The sequence below is a fragment of the Coenobita brevimanus genome, chromosome 40 (genome assembly GCF_032717465.1).
Source record: "Coenobita brevimanus isolate Jiangsu-jjx chromosome 40, ASM3271746v2, whole genome shotgun sequence".
Lineage (NCBI taxonomy): Eukaryota > Metazoa > Arthropoda > Malacostraca > Decapoda > Coenobitidae > Coenobita > Coenobita brevimanus.
This window is the reverse complement of record NC_136993.1, coordinates 27,039,548-27,055,562: the sequence shown is the minus strand read 5'-3', so window position 1 is coordinate 27,055,562 and position 16,015 is coordinate 27,039,548. Positions and strand designations below refer to the sequence as shown.

Below are 16,015 nucleotides of genomic sequence, written 5' to 3'. Positions count from 1 at the left end.
GTGTCCTTAGTGGACAGGTCGTGGAGGAGAAATTTGTTGCCTTGTTGAGTGAGGACGCGGTGGGGCCCTGTAAATTTGTCATCCAACTTAGAGGAACGCGTATGGGAATGAGCAAAGACAAGATCGCCTACATTGATAGTGATAGGAGAGGCGGATTTATGTTGTCGCTGCAGCATGTCCTCCTGAGAGAAAGCCAAAGTGGATTGGACATACTGGTGGATTGTCTGGAAGTTGGCCAATTTTAGTTTAACATAATCATCCATGTTGTAGATGGGTTCTGGCTTTGAGGATAAGAGAGAGTATGGGAGGTCCTTGTCAAAACCAAAGAGGACGAAGAAGGGAGATTCGGCAATGGATGCATTGATGGAGCTATTGATTGAGGATGCCACTTGGGGAACCCAGTCATCCCAGGACGAACTATGGAAGCCTAGATGTCTAAGGCACTCTAGATTTTCCGATTGTGGCGTTCTACAAGGCCATTGGAAGCTGGATGGTTAGGCACGACATTGCACTTACTGATATGAAAGCGGCGACAGATCTCATCTAGAAGGCTATTGTTGAACTCTGTACCGTTGTTAGTAAGAATGGTATGAGGGGTACTGAACGGGCAAATTACGTGATCTACAAAGGCACGTGCAACGCTTTTCGCGGTCTTGTCGGAAAGGGGTACGAGGACACAGTAGCAGAAGAAGTGGTCGACTGCTATGAACAAGTACTCAGTGCTGGATTCCGTGAGAAGTAGTTTTAAGAGATCGATTGAGACAGTTTTCCATGGTCGTGACGGGATTGGGTATTGTAAGAGCGGTGCAGGTAAGCCGGTTGATCCTTTGTGGCGGTGGCAGGAGAGGCAAGAGTCACAGTGGGCATTGATATCGCGGTGCATGGTTGGCCAATAGTACTTGAGACATGCTTGGCACAAGCATCGGTCTTTACCTGGATGGGAAGCTTGAGGGGTATTATGAACTATGTGAAGAACCGTTGGTATCAGGACAGTGGGGACAAGTTGGCATACTTCGCGATTGGGCTTAAGTCGAGACGGGAAGAGATGCTCCAATGAGTCACCGGCAGGGAGTGGCGGTCCTAGGAGGCTCACGTAATTCAGACCACATATGAAGGCAGGGTGTGGCGGCATCGGGGCCGGTGATGGGGTGTGAGGGCAGATGTTGGTACAATGCAGGTGTAGAGCTGTTGAGTTGCAAATTCAGAGAATGGCGGTGGTCAGACAGTGATAAGTGGCTCTGTGGGGGGAGGATTTATGATGAGTTCAGAACAGGTGCTGGGAACAGGTGAAACAGGTGCGTAGGTCGGCATTGATGACACGTGCGGTGAGGAACAAGGTGTGTGGGTGGGGTTGTTTGAGAGGTGAGCACTGGTGAGAGAAATTGTACACCCGGAAGCACAGCCGGTTATGACACCACAAGAGGCACTGAGGAGGGGTGAGGCTAGAGAAGCTGCGTGTGCTGGACCTGCGCCACAACAAGCTGAACGAGATCCCTGACGTGGTGTATCGACTCACTTCCCTCACAACCCTGTTCCTGAGGTTTAACAGGATAAGGGTTGTTGGTGAAGATATTCGCAACCTCAAGAATTTGGTAACATTATCACTACGTGAGAACAAGATCCGTCAACTACCAGCTGGTATAGGCGAATTAACTGGCTTGGTGACACTGGATGTGGCCCACAATAACTTAGAGCATTTGTCTGAGGAGATTGGTAACTGTACTAGTCTTCAGACACTTCATCTCCAGCACAACGAGTTACTGGACTTACCACAGTCCATTGGCAACTTAAAGAACCTCACTTGCTTGGGATTAAGATATAACCAGTTAACAGCTGTCCCACACTCACTGAGCAAGTGTGTCAACCTTGACGAATTCAATGTGGAGAGCAACCAGATTTCCCAGCTCCCAGAGGGTCTACTCAGCTCCCTTTCCAACCTATCCTCCCTCACCCTATCCCGTAATGCTTTCAACTCCTATCCTGTTGGTGGACCATCACGGTTCACAAATGTCCACTCCATCAATCTTGAGCACAACGAGGTCGATAAGATTCCTTATGGCATTTCTCCCGTGCTAAGTACCTCACTAAGCTCAACATGAACTACAACAGGCTCACCTCCTTACCCCTTGATATTGGATCTTGGATGAACATGGTGGAACTCAATCTTGGCACAAATCAACTGACGAAAGTCCCTGAAGATATATCCTGCTTACAGAATTTGGAGGTTCTGATATTATCCAATAATCTTCTCAAGAGGATTCCATCAAGCATAGGCAACCTTTGAAACTGAGTGTTTTGGACTTGGAGGAAAACAGGTTGGAAGGGCTCCCACCAGAAATTGGGTTCCTGAAAGACCTACAGAAGCTTATAGTCCAGTCAAACCAGCTGTCAGGCCTTCCTCGTGCACTTGGGAAGCTGGTAAACCTGACCTACTTTACGTGTATGAGAGAACAACCTGAGATACTTGCCGGAGGAGATTGGCACACTTGAGTCTCTGGAGACACTGTACATCAATGACAATCCCACCGCTGCCACCAAAGGTAACTTGCAATACTTTGGTGATAGAAACTCCGTGTACAAACAGCTAGTTAAGGAGTTTATTACGAGCTCACAACAAAATAGTCTGCCCTTCTTGAGTGTCTGCTCTGAAGTGACGCAGTAACGCAGTCTTCCTGGGCTTGGGTTCTGGGAAAGCGTGCTAGGTCAGCAAGTTTAGTGGGGGCATGTATGCATTGGGGGGGGTATATATACATCGGGGGTAGACATATTGTAGGGGGGGTACATATATATATATATATATATATATATATATATATATATATATATATATTAAAAAATGATTTCCTGGTGTACAGGAAACCATTAGGCTTGTCACTCAGTGTAGTCACCCTTAGGCAGAAGGAAGAGGAAAGAATAAAGGAAAGAAAGATAAAAGAGGGAGTACAAAGTCACCCATAGGCAGAAGGACGAGGAAAGAATGAAGTAAAGAAAGACAGAAGAGGAAGGAAGGAATGGAGAGGAGAGGAAAGGGCAGACACTCGAGAGCAGCACTACATCGAGTGAGTGGATGGTGAGCCCCCACCTACCACATTATATATATATATATATATATATATATATATATATATATATATATATATATATGCAGAGACTTCACTTCACCGTGAAGATATGTATGCAAAATAACCACAGGAGAAATGAAAGGAGCAACAGTGAGTACTTTCGTATATTACATCTTCACACAGAGTGAGACAGAAACCTAAAGGGTAGAGGTCTTTTATGCACACCTACAGCAGGTAGTGGCACACAGAACAAAGGATGACCTGAATTTTTTTACCTGCGGCTTAACTTATGGTCACCTGCCGTATGGAGTGGAACACAACAAAGGATGACCTGAATCTAAAAAAGGGGTGATGGGTGATAGGTACCTTTCTTTTTTCCTTAGGGATGCACGTGACAAAGGAGGAGGGAGTAGGAGGGGAGGAAAGAGGAGGGGGGAGGGGAGGAAGGGAAGGGGGAAGGGGAGAGGGGGGAGGGAGGAAGAGAAGGAGGGGATAAATACTGCTGCTTAACTTAAGACCTAGAGGATTAATGTTAGGTGTGTCCCACACAGGTGTGACTACACTACCAGGAGATGACAGGGAACAATCACGTGTTAGTCTGGGGGATACTGCTTTAAAATTAATTCAGTTAACAATTTATCACACTTAAAATGACCATAGCTCATGTTTACATTCTTTTCATATGTGCCAGAAATTAGACAAGATTACATTTCTTTCATCAAAGTTTTGTGATCTTGCTAGAATCTTGGAGCCTGTCCAGTCAATATGGTGATCAGTGGATGCTTTGTGCTGAAATAAACCGCTACTCTACTGGGCTGTCCTTACACTGTATTTATGTTGTGAGATTCTAGTTTCCAAATCTTTTCCAGATTGTCCTGTGTAAAATTTGTTACAGCTTTTACACGGGATTTTGTAAACAATGCCTGAATTACTGAAAGGGCTGTTGTTGATGAGGGTTTTTTTGATGGTGTTCTCATATTTGAATACTACTTGTACATTAAGTTTCCTCAGTATGTGAACAACATCAAGAAAATTTTCATGGAAGGGGAGGATAAGGGTTATATGAATATTCTGGCGATCTGGCTTATTAGTTTTCCCTTCAAGAAATCGTTTTTTGGTTGTATTGTGGGACTGAGCTAGTATGATTTGTGGATATTTTAGCTTCTTTCCAATGCTCTGAATCATTTTTAGTTCATCACCTAAAAATTCTGGGTCTGAAATTCTATATGCTCTTAGGTACATGGATATGAACACAGATCTTTTTACGTTAACCCGCGGCGTCCCGGGGACGTACTTCCACGTCCTCACGTTTTGTTACAGCTAATCCCGGGGACGTACTTCAACGTCCTGCAATTGCAAGGTTCATAATTTCCACAATTTTCAAAATTCGCTCGAGATTTTCGTTTCGCCCGGGTACCCAAGCCTCCCCTACCTGCCGCCAGGCGGGCAGCGTCCTAGACCCTGCGTGACCCGTGCTCGCCCTTGTCTCGGTCACTCACCTGCTAGCAGTGACCCAGGTCAGACATGGCGCGGAAAGGTCTCTCAGACGAGGAAATCGCATCCGTCCTGGAAGCCTTCACTGGAGACAGTGATTCTCCACTCGATGATGATGTGGTGGATCGCGATTACGTCCAGCCAGAGGAAGAAATAAGTAGCAGTGATGAGGAGGTCCCTTCGCCCCGAAAAACGCAGTATGTGACATACCGTAAGGCAAGGGAAGGCCAGCCTGCTCCCCAACCACGTGCAAAGCTATCTCTCCATCCTGAATCTGATCAGGACGAGGATGAGGATGATGAGGATGACGGAGGCCTAGGACGTGATATCGCCGCGTGGTTGGGAAAAGAGAAAATATCACCACGAGGATCAGAAGGTGGGGCGAGACAACACATAAGGTATGGTGAAAGTACTTTGTCTGGGGAAGTGGCAAGTGGTGTGGTGGGATTGCTGGGAGAAAGGGAAAGTGTTGTGGCGGCAGCGCGGGGTGAAAGTGAGAGTGGTGTGGGGGTAGTGCGGGGTGAAGGGGCAAGTGGTGTGAGGGAGGCAGCACGAGCACGTGGTGCTCGTAGGCCTAGGGGAGAGGAGATTGAGTCACTCCCCAGCACTTCTTTTGCCCCTGAATATTCCCAAACTTCCTCCCCACAGCCCTAGGATGTGGGGAAAGGAAAGAAAGGGAAGGGAAAGGGTAAAGGAAAAGGGAGAGGGAAGAGAAGTGCGAGTGATGAGAGGCGCCGCTCTCCACCTCTCCAACCTCCCCCACCACCCTCACCTCCCCACCCTGACGAAGGGGACGATGGTGACGTGGTTAGTGTAAGTGGAAAGAATTGTTATCAAAACTACACCCACTGTGTAAATCTGGTCAGTAAATATGTGATAGCAAGGAATAAAGTGGAAACGGGTGTAATGTTAGCATGAATAAAACGTATAAGTTGAACATTACTGTAAGTTGTCATAATTGATGTCACGAGTACACCCACATTCTGGTCAGTAAGTATGTGATAGGAATTATATACAGTGGAAGATGTTGTAATGTTAGTAGTAAGGTATTTTATAAGTTGATTACTAGTGTAAGATGAAACAAATGATATCGCGATAACACTCCCTGTGTAAGTACGCGCAAATATGACGCTCAGTTCCATCGTAAGTTCAGAAATGATGTGATATCAATTATATCAAGTGTTTACATGTGCAATGTTAGTGGAGAATTATTATATAAGTACAAAAATAGGTTGTAAGTTGAAATAGTTGTCATAGCGACTTCACCGTGTGTTATTATGCGCTATTATTACCCTATATATTTACGTAAGGCCTGAAATAATCTCAAAACAGTTCTATAAAGTTGAAAAGTGTATAATAATATTAGAAAAGTATTATGTAAGTAGAAAAAGCACAATACGAGTTGAAACAACAGTCACAGCGAGTTCACTCACTACGTAAATAAGCGCTAACATTACGCTAAATGTTATCAAAAGGCCTCTGAATACGTAAAAACAGTTCAATAAAATGTAAAATGGTATAATGTTATTGTAGAAGTATTATGTAAGTAAAAAAAAATTATATGTATCATGATTTTAGAATGTTAGCGATTCATCGTGACCAAGTTGGCCGATTTTGCTCGTTTCGCACGATGGTACAATGCTTATTTCTGCTCTATTTTTGTATAAAATCCAATATACTCTTTTATCACATAACCCACTGAAATTCCTTAGTAAGTTTAAAGATAAAAATCAGAGATTGACAAGATGGAGTCTACTTCTTCAGGAGTATTCATTAGACATACAACATATCATGGGGAAAGAAAATGTTATTGCAGATTGCTTATCTAGACTTTAGACAGATTGTTTTAGAGTAATAAGAAATTTCCTTTGTAAATTTCTTTTTTCTTTGTGGGGAGGTGTTACATAGCCTATGATTTCATCATCCTTTGTGTAGTTCTAACGTACAGTATGCTGCATGTTTGATCACGAGCGTGTTCTACCTCACTCCCCCCTTCTACCCTTATAGTAGAGTAAGTCGTTCTTTCTGTTGTTCAGAGCAGGATTGTCAACTCTTTGTTCCCTATGGCTTCATTTGCGCGTCCTTCTTACAAGTTGTATCAAGCTCTGCCGGCCCCTATATACTGAGCTCAGAGTCTGCATTAATTGCCACTTAGATCTACTCCTCATTTTGCTCACCTCTCTGTCCTCCCCTGTACAGTTGTTATTATTTTTGTGAGTGCACAGGAAGTCTCCAACCGTCTAGCTGCTGTGTAATTTGAGTATAAGTGTTATTACATTTTTTCCTTGTACTGTATAGCATAAGGTGTTAATTCGTAGGCCTAGTGAGGTTTTTGTGATTCATGTGTTTTTGGTGTCAGCCAGTAGTAATATTATTTTGTATCTGTAATAATATATCTTGGATTCACTGAGCATTATCCGGTTTTCTCATTTTATCAGGGCTGACTTAGATAAATTTACTCTTGCTAATTTCGTGTTAATAGAGGCTATTGTAGTTAACCATATATTTAACCTGTATTTGCCATTACATTATCCTTATGAGTCCTGAATGTTTAGTTGTTAGTTTGAGCATTAAACTTTAACTTGTAATTTTACCTAACTCTTTTGTTTTGAACCTGGAACTTTGCGGGACAGTTTTCTCTGTTCCGTAACAATATATATATATATATATATATATATATATATATATATATATATATATATATATATATATATATATATATATGTAACTTGCAATACTTTGGTGATAGAAACTTTGTGTACAAACAGCTAGTTAATTATGAGCTCACAACAAAATAGTCTGCCCTTCTTGAGTGTCTGCTCTGAACTGATGCAGTAACGCCGTCTTCCCAGGCTTGAGTTCTGGGAAAGCGTGCTAGGTCAGCAAGTTTAGTGGGGGCATGTATGCATTGGAGGGGGGATATATACATCGGTGGTATACATATTGTAGGGGTGGGGTACACTACTCCCCCGGGTAGCTGAGATGGTGTCTCCTGACACCAGGAGTTAGAGGGTGTTTGATTATATTACTAAGGCAGGGTTTGGGAGGTTTGTACAAGGGATAAGTATGATACAGGGGCAGTAGGGGAGACATTGCCATATTTAGGGGAGGGAATTAGTAGGATATATACATATAAGATATACAAGGATTAATAGGTATGTGTCCAGTAAGGGTCGAAGTTCGACATAGATATAATGGGGATTATACAATAATATCTTGTTACACGATAAACAAGCAGTAGATATGAGAGTTCTTTTGTTGTTCTTCATTCATTTTTTTTTTTTTTGTTAGTTTCTGTAGGATACACTATCACTCAGTAATGCATTAAAGAAATACCATCATGTTCTAGTAGGAAGGTTCCATTCACAGTTTGGTTAATTGTCAGATGGCATTGGTAGTCACTGAATGTGAGGGCACTAAGTACGGGGAGTTTCTACGTCGTGTGTAGGGCGTACTATGCCTGTAGCGACTCTGATTTCTTGGAGTCGGCATTCCATTTTCCTGACACAACAATGCACTGCACATATGATGAGTAGAAAACCTATGAAAGCGATAACCACAGGGGGAAACACAACTGTTGGATGAACCCATGAACGGCTGAAGGCCAGAGAAAATTGATCCATAATGAAGTCACTGTCATTGAGGAATGTTAGCATGCGCAAGTTAGGGGAGGTGATGGTAATGTTGGCAGATGGTAGGGTTGAAGGCATGTCGATTGGCTGAAAGATGTCATAGGAGTGTTTACGGACAGCCTGGTGATAACGAGTGGCGTAAGTGATGATGGACTCTGATTTGACGGTACAATAGTCTGGTGCTTTGTAGAGACCACTAGCGGGGACGGATCGAACCGAAGAAATAGGACACATGATTGTGACAGAGATGGGAACAGAAAAGAAGAAGTACTGGACATGGTTGAGGTGAGCATCGTGGACCGGGAATTCAGAAGCTGGTACAAAGGAACAGGCCAAGTAGATGGAATGGTTGCGAACTCAAGCAGACTCACAGGGTGTAGCACTGCTAAGGAAGATAGCGAAAAGGTGGGCAGCACAGAGACGAGAGGTCGGAGTAAGGGAGGAACATTTCTGGAGGTCTGTGGAAGAAAGGAAGGCAAGTGAAAGATGATCATGGGAGAAGAGGAAATATTCTGAAGGAACAGATACTTGTAACAAGAAGTTGTTGAGGTGGAAAGGGAAGGGAATGATGTGGAAAAGGTTAAAGGTTATGGCAGAACGGAGAGGAATATGGACGACGACGTATTTGGTGAGAAGAGTGGCTTTGAGAACAGGATAATAATATTCGAGGGAGGAGTAGGGGAGGACTGGGGATAGACCGAAGGTGGAGTGAGCCCATTCCAGGATAGAACGGAGAGCTGAGACAGGTACTAAGTCGGCAGTGACACGTCCATTTATAGCATCAACCAGGATACGAACCAAGGTAGAGACTTGAAACAGGAGAGAGTCAATGGCCAGGTGGAGATTATCCATGTTGAGTCTGAGGTAGAAGAACTGAGAGATAACGTTGAGATCTGAAAGGTGTCGTTGTAAGATATCGGTGAAGTTGTTTAGAGTGGACGTGACTTCATTTAGGTGGGCCGTAATCTTCTGTAACATAGTGTGTTGGATTTTGATGACTCGGCTGGATTCTAGGGCTGAAGCTGAATGAGCAAGATCAGATTTGAAGCCAGAAATGTCACGGGCTGTAGCAACGCCAAACAAGCCACTCAGAATCTCACCGCTGAAGTCGAAGAGACCTCGTTTCACACGAGAATGACCAACGGGTGTCTGAATGGAAAATGTGTCATTGGGCTCAGTGAGTCTGTTACTTATGTATTGCAATTGCCAGGAGAGTGGTAGGAAAAGGTTATAGCGATACTGATTTGAGTTGTGTGTCCCCATGATGGCCGTGAGATGGGTCTTGATTCCGTGGAGCTGGTGCACATAGGCAGGTAGGGCAATGGCTAAGTCGGCCAGGGGCGCAAGATTGTAGCACAGGGAGACTAGTTCGTCGATAAGCATTACCTCGCCTCCTGAGCCGACCAAGGCCCCGGGACGTACTCCACCATCGTCCTGACCCGACCCAGACCCCAAGAGGGTCAGCACTGCCAGCAGGTAGACCGCTAACATCGTACCTAGAAAATCAGGATAGAGTTAACGGGAGAGGTCTTGAAGAGGTTGATGGGCAAAGCGCAGTTTGGACCGATATTGATTGGTTGATGAATGAGTAGGTGTAGGTGGAGATGAAGGAGACTGAGGGATAGGTGGAGATGGAGCAGACTGAGGGATGTGTGGAGGGGAAGGGGGGTCAAGAGGTTGTGTAAATGACTCTTCCAACATGAGACCACGGGGTGCTCGCTTTAAGTCATCGACGTGGACCCATCTGGTGTCCTTAGTGGACAGGTCCTGGAGGAGAAATTTGTTGCCTTGTTGAGTGAGGACACGGTGGGGCCCTGTAAATTTGTCATCCAACTTAGAGGAACGCGTATGGGAATGAGCAAAGACAAGATCGCCTACATTGATAGTGATAGGAGAGGCGGATTTATGTTGTCGCTGCAGCATGTCCTCCTGAGAGAAAGCCAAAGTGGATTGGACATACTGGTGGATTGTCTGGAAGTTGGCCAATTTTAGTTTAACATAATCATCCATGTTGTAGATGGGTTCTGGCTTTGAGGATAAGAGAGAGTATGGGAGGTCCTTGTCAAAACCAAAGAGGACGAAGAAGGGAGATTCGGCAATGGATGCATTGATGGAGCTATTGATTGAGGATGCCACTTGGGGAACCCAGTCATCCCAGGACGAACTATGGAAGCCTAGATGTCTAAGGCACTCTAGATTTTCCGATTGTGGCGTTCTACAAGGCCATTGGAAGCTGGATGGTTAGGCACGACATTGCACTTACTGATATGAAAGCGGCGACAGATCTCATCTAGAAGGCTATTGTTGAACTCTGTACCGTTGTTAGTAAGAATGGTATGAGGGGTACTGAACGGGCAAATTACGTGATCTACAAAGGCACGTGCAACGCTTTTCGCGGTCTTGTCGGAAAGGGGTACGAGGACACAGTAGCAGAAGAAGTGGTCGACTGCTATGAACAAGTACTCAGTGCTGGATTCCGTGAGAAGTAGTTTTAAGAGATCGATTGAGACAGTTTTCCATGGTCGTGACGGGATTGGGTATTGTAAGAGCGGTGCAGGTAAGCCGGTTGATCCTTTGTGGCGGTGGCAGGAGAGGCAAGAGTCACAGTGGGCATTGATATCGCGGTGCATGGTTGGCCAATAGTACTTGAGACATGCTTGGCACAAGCATCGGTCTTTACCTGGATGGGAAGCTTGAGGGGTATTATGAACTATGTGAAGAACCTTGGTATCAGGACAGTGGGGACAAGTTGGCATACTTCGCGATTGGGCTTAAGTCGAGACGGGAAGAGATGCTCCGATGAGTCACCGGCAGGGAGTGGCGGTCCTAGGAGGCTCACGTAATTCAGACCACATATGAAGGCAGGGTGTGGCGGCATCGGGGCCGGTGATGGGGTGTGAGGGCAGATGTTGGTACAATGCAGGTGTAGAGCTGTTGAGTTGCAAATTCAGAGAATGGCGGTGGTCAGACAGTGATAAGTGGCTCTGTGGGGGGAGGATTTATGATGAGTTCAGAACAGGTGCTGGGAACAGGTGAAACAGGTGCGTAGGTCGGCATTGATGACACGTGCGGTGAGGAACAAGGTGTGTGGGTGGGGTTGTTTGAGAGGTGAGCACTGGTGAGAGAAATTGTACACCCGGAAGCACAGCCGGTTATGACACCACAAGAGGCACTGAGGAGGGGTGAGGCTAGAGAAGCTGCGTGTGCTGGACCTGCGCCACAACAAGCTGAACGAGATCCCTGACGTGGTGTATCGACTCACTTCCCTCACAACCCTGTTCCTGAGGTTTAACAGGATAAGGGTTGTTGGTGAAGATATTCGCAACCTCAAGAATTTGGTAACATTATCACTACGTGAGAACAAGATCCGTCAACTACCAGCTGGTATAGGCGAATTAACTGGCTTGGTGACACTGGATGTGGCCCACAATAACTTAGAGCATTTGTCTGAGGAGATTGGTAACTGTACTAGTCTTCAGACACTTCATCTCCAGCACAACGAGTTACTGGACTTACCACAGTCCATTGGCAACTTAAAGAACCTCACTTCCTTGGGATTAAGATATAACCAGTTAACAGCTGTCCCACACTCACTGAGCAAGTGTGTCAACCTTGACGAATTCAATGTGGAGAGCAACCAGATTTCCCAGCTCCCAGAGGGTCTACTCAGCTCCCTTTCCAACCTATCCTCCCTCACCCTATCCCATAATGCTTTCAACTCCTATCCTGTTGGTGGACCATCACGGTTCACAAATGTCCACTCCATCAATCTTGAGCACAACGAGGTCGATAAGATTCCTTATGGCATTTCTCCCGTGCTAAGTACCTCACTAAGCTCAACATGAACTACAACAGGCTCACCTCCTTACCCCTTGATATTGGATCTTGGATGAACATGGTGGAACTCAATCTTGGCACAAATCAACTGACGAAAGTCCCTGAAGATATATCCTGCTTACAGAATTTGGAGGTTCTGATATTATCCAATAATCTTCTCAAGAGGATTCCATCAAGCATAGGCAACCTTTGAAACTGAGTGTTTTGGACTTGGAGGAAAACAGGTTGGAAGGGCTCCCACCAGAAATTGGGTTCCTGAAAGACCTACAGAAGCTTATAGTCCAGTCAAACCAGCTGTCAGGCCTTCCTCGTGCACTTGGGAAGCTGGTAAACCTGACCTACTTTACGTGTATGAGAGAACAACCTGAGATACTTGCCGGAGGAGATTGGCACACTTGAGTCTCTGGAGACACTGTACATCAATGACAATCCCACCGCTGCCACCAAAGGTAACTTGCAATACTTTGGTGATAGAAACTCCGTGTACAAACAGCTAGTTAAGGAGTTTATTACGAGCTCACAACAAAATAGTCTGCCCTTCTTGAGTGTCTGCTCTGAAGTGACGCAGTAACGCAGTCTTCCTGGGCTTGGGTTCTGGGAAAGCGTGCTAGGTCAGCAAGTTTAGTGGGGGCATGTATGCATGGGGGGGGGGTATATATACATCGGGGGTAGACATATTGTAGGGGGTACATATATATATATATATAGATATATATATATATATATATATAGATATATATATATATATTAAAAAATGGTTTCCTGGTGTACAGGAAACCATTAGGCTTGTCACTCAGTGTAGAATCACCCTTAGGCAGAAGGAAGAGGAAAGAATAAAGGAGAGAAAGACAAAAGAGGGAGTACAAAGTCACCCGTAGGCAGAAGGACGAGGAAAGAATGAAGTAAAGAAAGACAGAAGAGGAAGGAAGGAATGGAGAGGAGAGGAAAGGGCAGACACCCGAGAGCAACACTACATCAAGTGAGTGGATGGTGAGTGCCCTCACTTACCACATTATATATATATACATATATATATATATATATATATATATATATATATATATATATATATATATATATATATATATATGCAGAGACTTCACTTCACCGTGAAGATATGTATGCAAAATAACCACAGGAGAAATGAAAGGAGCAACAGTGAGTACTTTCGTATATTACATCTTCACACAGAGTGAGACAGAAACCTAAAGGGTAGAGGTCTTTTATGCACACCTACAGCAGGTAGTGGCACACAGAACAAAGGATGACCTGAATTTTTTTACCTGCGGCTTAACTTATGGTCACCTGCCGTATGGAGTGGAACACAACAAAGGATGACCTGAATCTAAAAAAGGGGTGATGGGTGATAGGTACCTTTCTTTTTTCCTTAGGGATGCACGTGACAAAGGAGGAGGGAGTAGGAGGGGAGGAAAGAGGAGGGGGGAGGGGAGGAAGGGAAGGGGGAAGGGGAGAGGGGGGAGGGAGGAAGAGAAGGAGGGGATAAATACTGCTGCTTAACTTAAGACCTAGAGGATTAATGTTAGGTGTGTCCCACACAGGTGTGACTACACTACCAGGAGATGACAGGGAACAATCACGTGTTAGTCTGGGGGATACTGCTTTAAAATTAATTCAGTTAACAATTTATCACACTTAAAATGACCATAGCTCATGTTTACATTCTTTTCATATGTGCCAGAAATTAGACAAGATTACATTTCTTTCATCAAAGTTTTGTGATCTTGCTAGAATCTTGGAGCCTGTCCAGTCAATATGGTGATCAGTGGATGCTTTGTGCTGAAATAAACCGCTACTCTACTGGGCTGTCCTTACACTGTATTTATGTTGTGAGATTCTAGTTTCCAAATCTTTTCCAGATTGTCCTGTGTAAAATTTGTTACAGCTTTTACACGGGATTTTGTAAACAATGCCTGAATTACTGAAAGGGCTGTTGTTGATGAGGGTTTTTTTGATGGTGTTCTCATATTTGAATACTACTTGTACATTCAGTTTCCTCAGTATGTGAACAACATCAAGAAAATTTTCATGGAAGGGGAGGATAAGGGTTATATGAATATTCTGTGAACTGCATGCTTCTCTCCAGCGGTGCAGTGACTCTGCATTTGAATCTGATAACATTCCTTATGCTATGAGTTGCCATTTGCTGTACGATTCTCTATCGTTTTTAATAGATCGTTGTAATTGGAGATGGGATGTAGGTATATTCCCCACTGATTGGAAGATCAGTATATTCCTCCCATTTCCTAAGCCAGGTAAGGATCAGACTAATGTCTTTAATTACCGTCCAGTTTGTTTGACGTCTTGTGGGTGCAAACTCTTTCAGATGAAGATTAGCGTGAGGCCCATTTGGCATCTAAGAAAATGGTTACATCTCTCCACCACAGAATGGATTTCATAGAATGGGATGTACATTAGATAACATCATCAGATTTAAGTTAGCATTCCGTGAGGCTTTTGCATGTCAGCAACATCTTGTGGCTGTGTTCTTTGATCTGGAAAAAGTGTGTGATACGGCATGGTGCCTTGGCATTCTGATTCAACTTTACAATTTCGGAATGCGTGGTCGCCTGCCATTGTTCCTTAGCGACATCTTGTCAAACTGCAAGTTCCAAGTCCATGTGGGCTCTTCACTCTCTGTTCCTCGAATTCATGGGGAGGCTGCTCCACAGCGGAGTGTGCACAGTGATCCAATATTTGCAGTCGTTATCAATGGAATAATAGGTTCCCTACCTGAAGGAGTGTTTTCTTCCCTTTATGTGGATGACCTATCAGTATGGTTTGCTGGATCCCAGATTTGCGCTGATGAGTGGAGAACGCAGCTACAACTGGACAAGGTCACCAACTGGCCGGACTGGAGAGATTTTCGTTTTTCTTCGAGCAAAAGTAGCTATGCATTTTTGCATATGCATTTTGGGGGATTCAGGCCTGTCTGCGGAGCCTGTCGGCTCCATCTGGGTCCCAGGGGTCGCTCTATGGTGTCTTCTAGAGGTGCAAGTGTGCAGAGATATTGAAGGTAACAAGACTTCTATCCCTTCTCTAGCTCTCAGTAGCTATTTTTGGAACATTCATCCATTCACAGAGGCATGTTCCTGTACATACAATTGGTTTAAAGTCAGACACTGGTGTCAGGCTTGGATTGGTTTTCCCTAAAGGGGAGATTCCTCTATTTTTTCTGCAAATCTGACCGCTTTTGTTCTAGCTCTTCAACTGATTTTAACATATGAGACGGCTTCTTTTGCGATCTTTAGTGATTCATAGTGCCATTTTGGTTCTTGAGCCCTTAAATTCTACTCATCCTCTGGTCCTTGCCATTCTTGACTGGCTCTTACCAATAAAGGACTGATAAGCTTCTCCAGTTTTGTTCGGTTCCCGGGCATGTTGGTGTGGAGGGCGATGAGTAGGCAGATACATTAGCTAATGCCGCATCTTCTCGACGGCAGCCTACCAACTACCCTCTTTCCACTTCTGATATGGCACTTTTTTTTTAAGTCTGTGTTTCGTAAATGTTGGCAGAAACATTAGGATGCTCTTATTCATAATAAGTTGAAGAAAAATTTTTAAAGGGTGGTTGTGCCAAGGGTTCTCCCCTCCATACCGCGGCAAATGGAGGTGGTTGTTGCCCGGCTTTGCACTGGGCACTCACGGCTAACTCATGGGTTCCTGATGTGTGGTGGAACTCAGCTGTACTGTGATGATTGCCTTGTTCCTCTTACTGTCCATCACCTGCTGGTCGAATGTCGAAGTCTGATGGAGTTATGTCAGAGATTCCTCCATAGGTATAAGACAGTGGATGGTACCAACTTTCTGTCCTCAATGCTTGGAGGGACCTATGGCTATCTCACTGACGTTTTAAATTTCCTTCAGAAGGTGGCCTTCCTACCACTTTTACAGGTATTTGACATTAGTAAATTATTTTGTCATTTTAAGTATTTTGGCCATGTGGAGAGGATGGAGGGTGAAAGACTGACG

The 16,015-nt window shown here is 44.5% G+C and overlaps 1 pseudogene; it reads left to right on the top strand.

The window, feature by feature from the left end:
• Nucleotides 1–1,143: 1,143 nt before the first annotated feature.
• Nucleotides 1,144–14,380, top strand: LOC145397008 (uncharacterized; annotated as a pseudogene).
• Nucleotides 14,381–16,015: the final 1,635 nt, after the last annotated feature.